Genomic DNA, 13,441 nt, shown 5'->3' with positions numbered 1-13,441 from the left:
AGAGTGGTAATAACCCTGCAAACGTTGCCGGCAGAGTGGAATTCTTCACCCACCCCAACCTACATACATGCTTAAGTGAAGTGTCATAACATTCTATTTTTAAAAGACTATGCCCTTTAGCTCATGCTTTTTACAGGAAGTGGGGACTAATGGCTTTGTCATAATTTTTCATAATAAAAAGATCAAATCTATTGAATCTGTCATAACATTTTCCAATGATCCAATAAGGGCTATAGCCTTTACTATTGGAAAGTTTTCATAACCAACATAGGGCTACTGATGTGTTTCATGCATACAGCTATAACTTCTAAAATATTTACACAATTTCAGTTGGAAAAACAATTTACAGCTCCTCTCAAAAGACCATAACATGGATTATCATAGTGAAAATCGTCTACCCCTGATATAATCTTCATATTTTGACTATTTAGGTCTACCCATTGCATTTCATATATTCATTTATTTTCAAATGCATGCTATTTCCATTATAAATGCACCGTAGTCAGTACTGTTTAATAATTGTGATAATTCAGCTTGTTTGAATTTATTGCTTAATGTGTGTTTCAGTATATTCTGATATCTTGATTTTCCAGTTACTTTTTCTAAACAGTAAGCAAGGATTCACTTGAACATAAGTAGGTGAAATTGCATTAGGGTGCATATGCTGCTGTTTCCATAACACCCAATAAAGGCTAAGTAAAGTATATAAGCTGCATTAGAACATTATTAGAGGAGAGAGGAAACATTACTTTCAGGGCAATACAAGCAGAGGGTCATGTAGATGGAAGCTGTAAACATCTTTCCCTTTCCTAAGGCTAACAGAAAGCATATTGTGTCTTCAGCCAAGTTAATCAGCCTGCCTGAAGCCAGAATTGTTGCTGGGAGCAGAGACAGAAATAGCTGAATTCTTGAGAACAAGTCTGTCTAAGAAACTTTCACAGGCTCCTTTTGGAACTAAGATTAGCTTAGTTAGAGAGAGGAAGGGAGGATTTGGAGAACTGATGGAGGCAAAATTCTGAATTACAGCTTCAAAGTTGCAATATTTTTTTACTTTTCTGTTTGTTTGCCAATAGTAGTACCAACATTGTCTCTGTTTTCATAGTAATCCCTAAACACAATGTGGGGGCTAGGATAGGTTTTTTATTTTAATAAAATCATGAAAAGTATATTCCTAGTGTTAATTCTTGAGTATGTTTATTTATGGTCATAAGAAGTTGGACCCATTAAAGGTAATGACCAAGAATGAGGACTTGGAATCACAATAACGCTGAAACAATATCTACATAGTGAGTCTCCCAGAAACCATTAACATGATTAAGCCTGGACTATTCATTGAATGATTGCTATTGGAACTATATGACAAGGGAAGCTTTTCCGACAGATTAGTCATGGTGAGAGAACACAGATCCTTAGATCACAACCCATACCTCTGCAGTGGATTATCGTAAGTCTATTGAACTATCGCAAATGAGACACTGTCCTACACCTAAAAAGATGGCAAGCTGTCTGACATAACAGGGTTCAGACATTTCCACCTATCCTGACTTCACATTAGTTGAACCGAAGGTGTGCAGGGCATTTGCAGAAACACTAAAGATCCCATGTGCGAAAAATACAAAATACGCTCTACCCAGCCCGGGTAAGGTAAAATTGCTCACTTAGAACACACGGAGGCTAGGAAACCGCAAAAAAGTTCATGTCAAACACTGGCATTTATGGACAAATACATTATTGAGATTTGGTTCCTCCAAGAAATAAATCTGAGCTCCACTGACACTAAAGCATTCGCACATACGTTGGGGGTGAATAACTACTTTTCCTTCTATAGCATATACACCAGAAGAGTAGCTATCCCTATTCAAAAATCCTTGAGATTCCACCCTACATTTCACTATGGAGACACCAAGGGACAATGCCTACACATATAAGGCATATTGAATGGAACACACCTCACTCTCATTAACTCCTATGCCCTTTATAATGAGAAACATGAGTTTTTAGAAGGCATTGTGTTCCTGTGTACTAAATTCTACTTTTTGAATACTTAGTGCCCCTATGCAGAAAGTGCATAGCATATAATATAATATGGGTGAGGGAACTTTAACCTCACCCTAAACCACAATATTGACAGCAGTAAGTCCAATCGTACTGACCACCCAAAGGCTGCAAGGCAACTGATACAGATAATTGGGATGGAATGGCTGAAAGACCTCATGGATTGGTGACATAACACACCAACCTGCACCCTGTCTGACCATTCCCCAATCGCTCTTATACTTAACCTTCCTGGAGATGGCCCAACATACTGCCCATAGCATTTCTCCAATGGGACACTCAGGGGCGTGGCCTTCTTTGAAGACCTTTTTGGGGCAGAGTGGTGATTTGTTTTAAAACATGTAGGCTGAGTGACAAGTTTTGCCACAGCATGGGAATCTTTCAAGGCTTATATATGAGGCTTCACCACGTGCAAATACATGGGAGTCCTAAAAGCATTCAGAACGCAGTTGGCACATTAAGAGGCCAAGCTGACAATTGGAAGTAACATATGAAGTCACTCACAGCCAACAAACAGTGTCAGAGCTGTATAAGGCAGCCCAGGGAGTTAGGGAAATTATAGACAGATATTAACATACCTAGCCAGGGATACTGAGGGCTGCCTAACGAAGAAGGAGACCGCCCAAGTAAAACACTTTTATGTGTGCTACAAAAAGCATGTATGCAAGACACTATACACATGCTCAGACTCAAAACTGGAGTAATACTAGCAGACAGGGCTGACAAAGTTGGTGATTTCTAGACATATTATACTTCCCTGTACACAAGCCCAGCCCAAAAAAGCAGAATCTGACATACAGAGCAACCGAGGTGGCATAGCGCTAATGTGGATTGAAGGGGCCAATAGGGAATACCTCCTTGAGCCCACAGGCACACAAGAGATAGTATTGGACAGCTTGGTAAATGGAAAGCTGAATTTTACAATGTGTTCCAATTGATACTAGCACCGGACCTCGGCACACTCTACTAGGCTCGTAAAAGCTGTGGTTCACTTTAAGCCATTAGTCAAGTAAGCGAGAAAACAAAAAGGGTCTAAGTAAATCCTACAACTAGACACTTATTAGTTCACAAGGATAGGTATAGAAGCAGGCAGATAAAGAATGTAATATCGCAATTAATGTATTAATTGCGTATTTTTGAAGCATATCAAATCTTTTCATAGTGTAAGACAAAATCCAGTGCTCACAATTGAGTGAAAAAACGTGCAGTGATAAGTGAGTGATACAAACGTGCATCAACTAAAAACAAGATGTTTGACTCCTCTAGTTATTTTTATGTAATAAAAGAGGAGTCCGTATGTCTACAGTTGATGGATTTTTGACCTCTATAGATGTGAGGTTATCAGCAGGGCAAGATAGATGTGTGAGCACCTACTATCTGGTAGGCAATTTAAGGTATTAATCCTTTGCCTAGGGTCATACAGATTGGTAGAATACAATAAAAAGGGCATTCAATTTGTCCTGTGTGATGGTAATATAGTTATGGGCGGAAGGGTTGTGTATCAGCCTCTTGGGGAGTAGATCTATGCGATTGGCAGGGGCCCATGTCAAAAAAAGGAGTGTAACAGCTGTTACACAGAAGTTGTGACTAGCAAGTGGTTTTACTCCAGTGGCAACCTGCCTACTGGTGATTCCAGTAAGAATGGTAAGTGCATTGGCGGTAATTAATTTTCATTGCGGGACACGCTGTCAAGGAGGCTAGCGAAACGATGACCTTCAAACCCAGTGGTGGACTGCCTACTGGGGGTATTGTTAAATGGTGAAAGATGTTATCTGCACAACGAGCAAGCACAGATGCCAGTGAATGCAGCAAGCATCTTTTAAGCCTAACAGCGCATCCCACAATCACTGTATTAAAACCACTTGCAAGTCACAACTCCTGTGTAACGACTGTTACACTCCTTTTACTCCAAAATAAAAGCTGCTCTAACCAGATTGATCTGGGCAGGATGCCACCGAGACTCCTCTGAGAGGCAAATAAACAGTGCCTTATGACTGGGAAGGCTTTGCAGTGCCTGACATGGAACGTTACTACCATGCAGCACAATCACAATTTCTTGCATTCTTCTTTCGTCAAACACATTACTCACCATGTACCTACAGAGAAAGACCAGGTACTATCGGGCAAACTCTGTACCTGCATAGCCACTAGAGACTTGAGAATGACCCTGACCATACAAACAGTTCACTTTGCTGCCTTTTCAATCCGGCACATGGCAGCCAAACCGACTCCAAACACTTATATTCATGACACATACCTCGCATCAACAACTCATCCCTCACCAAATGCCAGATAGCAGATTAACACACCAGCTGAGAGAGGCACGCAAACTTAAGATGGGGCAACTATTTAGAGATAGCACCTTTCTTTCCCTTGACAAATTTTGTGTGGATAGAGACACAACACCACTTGACACCTTCGACTATTTGCGACTACAAGATGTGTCTTTATCCACCTGGCCCACCTTTTCTGCTGAGCTGCCTGAATTCCCCCCGCTTGCCTACCTCATTCAAAAATCATATCAGAAAGGTACAGTCTCCTCGCCATATGCGCTATTCATAGAGACATGTACAACCACTGAAAGCAGAGCCCTGGAGCAGTGGAAAACAGATATCGACCAAGATATCGACTTTGATGTATGGAGGTACTGCTGGCCCCAACCTAAACTGATATCTATAAACTGTAGACATAAGCTGCTCAATTGTAAGTTTGTTAACAGGTTAAACTGCTTGCCACAACACTTGTACAGAATAGGCATGGAAAAATGTGCCTAATGCCATAGATGCCCACACGACCACACCAGCTTCTTTCACCTCACCTGGAACTGCTCACTAGTCCAGCAATATTGGAAGGACATCTGCAATGTTATAACAGAAATACTGTAAACTACGAAAGATTGTACCCTGATTGTACCCCTCTGACAACCTTGTCAGGCTATACAAAGCAAATTCTGAAACCAGTCTGGAGGCTGGTGGGAGTGATACTTCTGCTGGCAAAAAACAGTTAGCCTGCTGTTGGATGAGAGCCCCACCCCTCCACCCCCAAACCCTGGGTTGCTGATTGGTTAAATGATGCAGCCTGTTCTAGAAAAATGGCCAAGAATGATACAGAGGTATAACATTCTCAAGTCCATCCACAAGGTTTTCTGGGAAACTTTCCAGCTCCACATAGCTTCAAAAACTGACATTGATAATCCTGTTTAACACTGTCTGGGGCTTGTATTGTCTTTTCCATGGCACAAACTGAACCTACACCTACTGCATGGTTTCTTAACCCCTTGCATGCCCGCCCCTTTCCCCGCCCAGTGCCGCGCCTTCCATTAGCGGGCGGAGTTCATGACGAGCTGGACTCGTCATGGGCACAGCGCCACCGCAGCCCATGACGAGTCCAGCTCGTCATGGGCACTGAAGGGGTTAAACTATTTTACAATGCCCAAATGTCCCATGGTTTTATGTTGTGCTTTCATGACTGGGAATCGATTGCCATTTATCATGTAACACTCGTCATAGATAAACTGCTGAGTCTATAATGTTTGCCCTTGTATGTTGGTTGTATGTGTTTTTAACAGAAAAATCACTTAAAAAAATATCAACCTGAGGTTAACATGTCCAAGACCTCCTATGAATCAACAGAGGAGAAGAAACAATATATTAAATGTGGGACTACTGAGGTGAAGACATGGATGAGCAGAACTGGAGACAAACAGAGTTTGGAACAAGCACCTACAGCCAAAGCAGGGAGAAGGAGATTGAGACAAATACACTGAAGAGCAGGAACCTGAAATGATTATGTGACATGGGTGCCTGACAGCAAGACAATGAGAACTAGTAGCTTAATTATTTAACACTGAGGCGCAGCAGCGTCAGATGAATGCAATAAACAACAAACACTTACAATTAGAAATACAAATCAGAGATCAAAACATTGAACAGATGGAGGCAACTATGGTAAGCAACAACAGCCATAGATCAATCTGCTGGAAAAAAGTCAAAATCAAATTACTAAATAGGAAACTTCTTACCAGCACATGCAGGATTAGGTCATTAAGCCATTATTAGGTGAAAAGCAACAGTTTGAGGATCATAAGCTTTTGACTAAAATAATTAAAAGTGAGAGACCAACATAGTAAGCAGCAAAAACATGAGACCAACATAATGAGGAAACTCAGGTCAGTATATTGAGCAGCAGAATCATGATCCAAGCAAGGGCATTAGATATACACAAGTAAAGAGAGCTGGATCCTGAGATGGACCGATTAATGGACAGGAGACATGCACTAAAAGGAAACAGCAGCATAACCGATTGAAGAGCAGCAGCTGGTGCCAGTCATCAGCGAATTAAAGGGTTGGAAGTATAATTTCAATAAATGCCTCAGTAGGATTCTATGACATATTGTCTGATGAAACTTAGACCAATACACTATTGAAAAAGAGACACAGAAACCAATAGACTGAGGAACAAAAGCTCATAGCAATAATAAGGAGAAGTAGGAAACTTGGGATGACAAATGGAGAATCAAATATCTGAAATTGATGATGTTATGCACAGATATATTACAATTATTATTACTATTCTTATTAGAAATATTTATGAGCGCATAGCTACCTGAAGGCATCACAGCACTAGCAATGGCAGCAGACTGGCAGGCTAGATAGTTAATTGGTAGGGTTTTGAGAAAAATGATTGATCACTGAACGAAGATGAGGAGGGCGAGCATTCCATAGTTTAGCAACATTATAAGAAAAAGAGTGACCACCACATCTTACCCTTTTAATTTTAGGGACTGGGGCTAGGCAGAGGTTGTTTGATCGTAGGCATCTTTTGGGACAGTAAGAGGAAATGATGGTACGGTTGATTGAGGGCTCTCTCTCCCAAAAGGACTTGTGGGCTATGCAAAGAGATTAGAATTTTATTCTCTCCAAAATTGTCAACCAATGTAAAGCATTCAATGAGAGCTTGGCAGATTGGCTATTGGGGATTTTAAGTAGCATTCGCTCTGCACAGATCTGAATGACTTGCAGGTTCTTTGTGGTAGACATAGGGGCCCCTTAGGCAACGGCATTTCCATTGTCCAGGCGAGGAAGAATTAAAGCCTGGACCATGAGTCTCCTTGCCAAAGTGGAATGGAGAGGAAGAACTTTGCGAAGCATCCTGAGAATGCCACAACAGGTCGCTGCAAGTTTCACCGTCAGGTGATGACATTTGAGGGACTTGTCCAGACACATACCTAGACTTTTTAGGTCTCGCTGAGACAGCGCAAGCTGTCTCTTTGAGACATTTTGTAAGTGGGCTTTCAAAAGTGCTACCCACATGATTTGGCAGGCCTAAAGCTTGAGTGCACGATGGCGTGCACGTGCACAGCTGCTGCTCGCACTCCCTCCTCCCTTCTCCCCCTCCCTTTTCGTCAGCTTCAGGCTCCTTTGATGCTGGCATTCCCCCCTCCCTTCTCGCCTAGCCCTTGTCACCTCGGCTTGTTTATTCGCGCGGTCGTGGTACTTTCACGGCCAATGCTTGTTTTCATTTGCTCCCTGCCCCATGCATGCAGAGTCATCGGGTAGTTCACTAACGAAGTGCGCTTTCATGACACTAAGCGGATGGCTTCAGAGGATTCTTTTCAAAGGGGCCGTCCGGCTTTTAGGAGACAATTGCTCCCAACATAAAAACTTTGCAAAGCATGTCAAGAGCATTAATCTACCAGTAACTTCCCCATTCTACAGTCATTCATCTGTTATTTGATGTATTTTACCTACTTGGTTCAGGAGGAAAAATATGAAAACGTCACCAGGAAAGGAAAAATAGGCACAGAGAATTATATTAATAAGTAATTCTCTCTGTCTATTTTTCCTTCCTGGTGACGTTTTCATATGTTTTGCCTGAGCCAATTAACTGACAAAGTAAAACATATTCATGACCGAAAACCCTGTCACGTTGAATGAATCACGTCTCCCTCATCTCCCCTCTCTATGGTCCTTCTGTCTCCCTTGACCCCTCCCTTTCTACCGTTCTCACTCTTCTCCTGTTTCTCCATCAACGTTTCTTTAATCTCTTAACATTCCTGCCCCTCATCTTCCCTCCCTCCCAGATGTGTATCCCCTTCCCATATCTCTTACTGTTGCACCCACGTCTCACTCAGCCCTTCTCTTTGTCCTCATCCTTCCTGTCTCGCACACCCTGCATTTTGTTATGCCCACTCTCTCCTTTTTCCCACCCATCATTTCCCATTACCACCTGGCGCACCTCTCTCCCTCTCTGTCTTCATCTCCTTCTATTCCTCCATCATATCTCCCTCACTGTCTCACCCAGTTACTTTCCTTTGCACTGCTTCTCTGCAGTTACTACCCTGTGTGACAGACTCCGCAGTAGTAGGGTACTTCGTGCTCTCTCTCTCTCTGACACAGGTGTAAGAGGGCCCATGCCACTACCTGTGCAGGGTTGAAATAAGGGCCAAAAGTAAAGAGTACCAAGTCACTGCATCAGTTTACAGAGAAAGCAAAAAAAAACGAGAAAATTCCAAAACAAGCATTTGCAATGCAAAATGTCTTGCATTTGCTTGGACCTGCAGGGCATGTCTCTCTGCATTACCAGCCTGCTTAGGGCACAAGCATTTGCAATAAAATAGGTCTCGAATTTACGCGAGTTTCAGCTATTGGCAATGTAAATGACAATGCCTTTTATTTATATCTAGTTTTTTAAAACATAAACAAAAGGCATTGTCATTTACAATGCCAATAGCTTAAACTCGCGTAAATACGAGACCTATTGCATTGCAAATGCTTGTTATCTGTGTCTTAGGGGCAGGGGCAGGGCCCAGACAATTTGTCCATGCTAATCCAAGGTCAGAGATGGGAGGATTACCCAGGAGCATGAGCTCCGTCTTCTCTCCATTGAGTTTAAGGCAGGAGATTCCATCCAATTAGCCACTTTTTCTAAGCAGGATACCAAACAGGATGGTGAGTTCTCTGAGTAATTTAAAGCAACAACTAGCTGAGGGTCATCAGCATATGTGACTATATTAATGCCATGTGGATGAACAACATCTGCAAGGGGTCTCATATATGTATTAAATAATGTCGGGCTCAGGGAAGAGTCCTGAGGCACTCCACAGCTAAGTGACATACTCTTAGTGGTGTTACCTCCTTCAATGACCTGGAAAGTCCTGCTTTCCAAAGAAGGACTGCAGCAAGACATCGACATTCCTAAGTCCATTAATAAGGATATTATAGTTAACCGTATCGAATGCGGAGCTGAGGTCGAGAAGGATAATAGCCGCTATACCTCCTGTTGGGGTCGGAATCCAGTTTGGGAGGAATGTAGTAGGTTGTGGGATTCTAAAAACATTGATAGAACCATATTAATGTATTTTTCTAGGATCTTGCTTACCCCAGGGAGAAGGGGAATGGGACGATAATTTCCCAAAGAGTCAGGGTTTAAATTAGGCTTCTTTAGCAGTGGCTTCACCATAGCATGTTTCCAGGGTAATGGCACTAGGCCGGTAGAGATAGATAGATTAATCAACTCGAGTATAAATGGGAGGACTACTTCCGCAGCCTTACTCAAGAAGTAAGGAGAAGCAGGGTCAAGAGGAGAGCCAGTTCTTACTTGGGCAAATAATTTTACTAGAGTGTCCAGGCTCATCGTGGAAATTTCTTCCAACAGGTACTCGGTGTGACGGGGGCAACGTCCCTGGAGAGATGGTTACTGGAGCAGGAGGAGTGGGAGAAGGTGTTGCATATATCCTGGGTTTTTTGTGAAAGAACTCTGCCAGTTCATTGCAGCGGTTAGGAGTAGTATTGAGCGAGACATCTGGAGAGGGAAGCTTCAGAAGATTCTTCGCAATACGGAAGATTTCCCAAGGAGAGTTAGAAGCTAAATTGATTTTGTTTCTCATAGTAAGGTGCTTGTGCTGTTTTAACTTCGAAATGATAAAGTTTTCTAGAGTCCCTGTATTTCTGTTTACTTAGTTCATTAAAATCCCTTCTCCATTTCCTTTCCAATCTTTTACAGGTTTGTTTATATTCGCAAACCTTAGAAGAATACCAAGGAGATTAGTTTTCTCTAACTCCTTTGTGACTAAGTTTCTTCGGGATAACTTGGTCCAAAGAATACTCTATCCACTGATTATGATTTTTATTTGAAGATGTAGGGTTAGAGTCTAGCGTAGGCCTTGTATCTTTAAGAGCTGAGATCCAACATTCCAAAGGGAGTTTAGACCAAGAAGAAGGTTGTCACGAAGTATCCCAGGACAGAGGGATCAGGAAGTGATCTGACCAAAGCAGAGGAGTAGGATCGCCCACTAGGAGCTCATTGTTGTTAGTAAAAATAGAGTCTAGTAGGTGACCTTAGCTATGTGTAGCACTGATGACTTTTTGATTTATCTGAATAGCTAATAGAAATTGAACGAGATCAGAGGCTACTGAATTTGACAAGTCATCCAGATGTAAAGCAAAATCCCCTAAGAGAGTGAAATTGGAGGCAGAACTAGCCAAATTGGCTGCAATTTCAGGTAGAGATTTAAAAAGGTTGTCCATAGGCTCCAGGAGGATGATATATTCAGATACCTGAAAAAGTGTGGGTGGGTGGGTGAAAATGTGATTGCGAAAGAGAATTTTTTGCAGTCTGGTAAGGGATCGGGTTCAGTACAGCATTTAAACGAATCTTTAAGTACAATAGCAATACCTCCACCTTTTCCTTTTTTTGTGGTATTTCAGCTGAATATGATATCCAGGAGGAAAAGTATGCACAAGGTCAGGTTCAGACTCCTTGTGAAGCCATGTTTCCGTTAAAAGCAAGGCATCAGGTTGTTCCTCTTCTAAAAGAATGAGGAGTTCGGAGGAGTGTTTAGGTAAGGATCGGCAGTTTAATAAAAACATGTTGTGGGGATATCAGATCTTTGAAGCAGGGGATTTGGGACTGATAGAAGCTTAAAATGGAAGTGGATACAAATGGAATCATCATTGGCTAGGCAAATATAATGTAAACACTTTTCATTGAAGGATCCCAGCAGCATTAAGAGCTGATTAGAAGAGTAAGTGAGTTTACTTACAGAAAAACGGGCAGGGGGCTTGACCCTGGCCTGGGCCGGACGCAGACGGGCGCAGACAGGTTTGCCTTTGGCACGACTTTGGCGTGCTGCTGGCACGTCCGCACAGCTGGTCCCATAAGTAGTGGAGGAGCCCGTGAAACACTGGAGTGCTAACCAAGATGGCATCTCCTTGTGTCACAGCGGGCTGAAAATAAGTGTAATGTTCCTGAAAAGAAGTTAAAAGCAGGTTTTCCCACAGTTAAAAATACTCAAATTCAATTCACAGTTCACAAATAAACTACAGAGGGTTCCCCAACATCAACGTAAATTAGTTCAATGAGCTTACTCGCCCCCCAGTCACAAAAGGACTGTAGTGACGCTAACCGAGCGTCCGCACAGCTGGTCCTATAAGTAGTGGAGGGGTTCGTGAAACACTGGAGCGCTAATAAAGATGGCTTCTCCATGTGTCACAGCAGCCTTAAAATACAAGTGTAATGTGCCCAAAAAGAAGTTAAAGGCAGGTTTGCCCACAGTTAAAAATACTCAGATTCAATTTACAGTTCACAAATAAAATGCAGAGGGTTCCCCAACATCAACGTAAATTAGTTCAAAGAGCTTACTCGCCCCCCCCAGTCACAAACGGTATAAGTGAATAACAATAACACAGAGTGCATGTTCAGAGCAAACAATGCATCAGGATCCAGAGATCAACACATTGAGGCAATAAATCTATACAGTGAAGAGCAGACCCCCAGAGAGCAGTGCACTGAGGAAAGGGCTGTAGAGCAACCGACATGGAAGTCATTGTCTTAATCTATGGACTGTCTCAGTGTCTAATAGAAGCATGAGGTCAACAAGAACCTGAGAGCAGCATACTAAGATGCGGGAGAAAACTATTATGCATAAATTAAGGAAATGAAGGCTTGGATCAGCAGGATTTGGAGTAGAAGCAAGATTGTGGAGCTAAACATTAAGGATCAGAGGCCGGATATCACCACATTAAGGAGCAGGAGCCTCAGATCAACCAACTTAGAAACAATAGTCTTGGAACACTGTTCTGAGAAACATACACTGGCTGGAAGAAATAAGAGAGCAGCACATAAAAAGTCGCTGTAGTCAGAAGCAGTCCATTTACGCATGCACAGTCATGAGCTGGAACTGAGACAAATCAGAAGAAATTGCAGAGCAGGATTATGAGTTCATCTTAGAATGGAGCAGTAGCTTCAGACAAACTCATTGCTAATAACCCAAGATGGTGGAACACAAAACAAAGCCGCAAGAAGCCTGGCATAAACTAATTGAACACATGAAGTCCAATACAACTTAATGAGCAGTCCGAGGCCAATCTACTAATTTGTAGGGCCATTTGTATGAACCTATTTGGCGTTCACAAACAGGCCTAGTCACAGAATCGGCCCGTTTGCGAATGCAAAAAAGGCTTTTCCTATGTGTCAAACCCTATTTTACAACAAACCCTAGGTTGCAATTCCGTAACCGTGCTCAGGGCGTCCCTTCCAAATACCGAATTGCAGCAGTATGTATGAATGTTTTGTGACCGTGAATACAGTTTCAAAACATTTGCATTTTGCCACCAACTTCAAGTTGGTGATAACCCATTCACAAATTGGAAGGGGTCCCGATGGACCCCTTCTCCTTTGGGAATGGTGGCGGAAATGTTTTTTAAGAGCAGGTAGTGGTCCTACGGACTGCCTGCTCTTAAAAAATGAAAAGAAAGCATGACATTTTTTTCTTTTAAACGCAACCCGTTTTCCTTGGAGGAAAACGGGCTGCATAAAAAAAATGATTGCTTTATTGAAAGAAATCATGGACATGGTAGTCTGCGGACCCTAGCAGGCCACCATCCCCATGATTTTAGCGATTCCTGTGGGTTGCAAATTGTGACCTACCTCATTAATCTTAATGAGGTAAGCGGATTTTCGACCCCCTAAGAATCGCCAAATAAAACTCTTGGAGTTTCATACATAAGGAATAGCGATAACCTAATTGCTGTTCATTGAAAATTGCAATTAGGTAATAGCTATAACTAATGTTCATTCATATGGACCTTAGTAACCTGATTAGAAAATTATACTGAGCCTGAAAATTGCACAATCTGTTGGAGCGTAGACCGACCCACACATATATTTGACGATCACCTAACTTCAGCTGTGCGAAAATGTACCGTCTGTGACTATTCGTCCAGGTCTTTGTCACTGTCGCCAGAAGGGATTTCCTGAGGACATTGCTACCCCGCACTGGTGGGTTGAGCCCTCATTTGCAGGAATCCCAGCCTGCACACTACTATGTACCTTCCCTACCCAGTCTCTCCGCAGCTTATCCGATTCTACTGTATCTAGGTGCGTT

The 13,441-nt window shown here is 42.3% G+C and overlaps 1 protein-coding gene across 4 annotated transcripts in view; it reads right to left on the bottom strand.

Annotated features, from left to right (window-relative positions):
• Window positions 1–13,441, bottom strand: part of LOC146866766 (kelch-like protein 33) — a 192,831-nt gene that overhangs the window by 160,863 nt on the left and 18,527 nt on the right. Inside the window, exon 1 of one of the 4 annotated variants that reach the window (XM_085601254.1) lies at window positions 11,099–11,303. The exons of the other annotated variants lie outside the window; for them this stretch is intronic. The gene's annotated coding sequence lies outside the window, so the exon portion shown is untranslated. Of the gene's footprint in view, window positions 1–11,098; window positions 11,304–13,441 lie in introns of those variants that run through there. 4 annotated transcript variants of the gene reach the window in all.

This window comes from Triturus cristatus, chromosome 1_2 (genome assembly GCF_964204655.1).
Source record: "Triturus cristatus chromosome 1_2, aTriCri1.1, whole genome shotgun sequence".
In the NCBI taxonomy this organism is placed as follows: Eukaryota; Metazoa; Chordata; class Amphibia; order Caudata; family Salamandridae; genus Triturus; species Triturus cristatus.
This window is presented reverse-complemented; position numbering and strand designations above follow the sequence as displayed.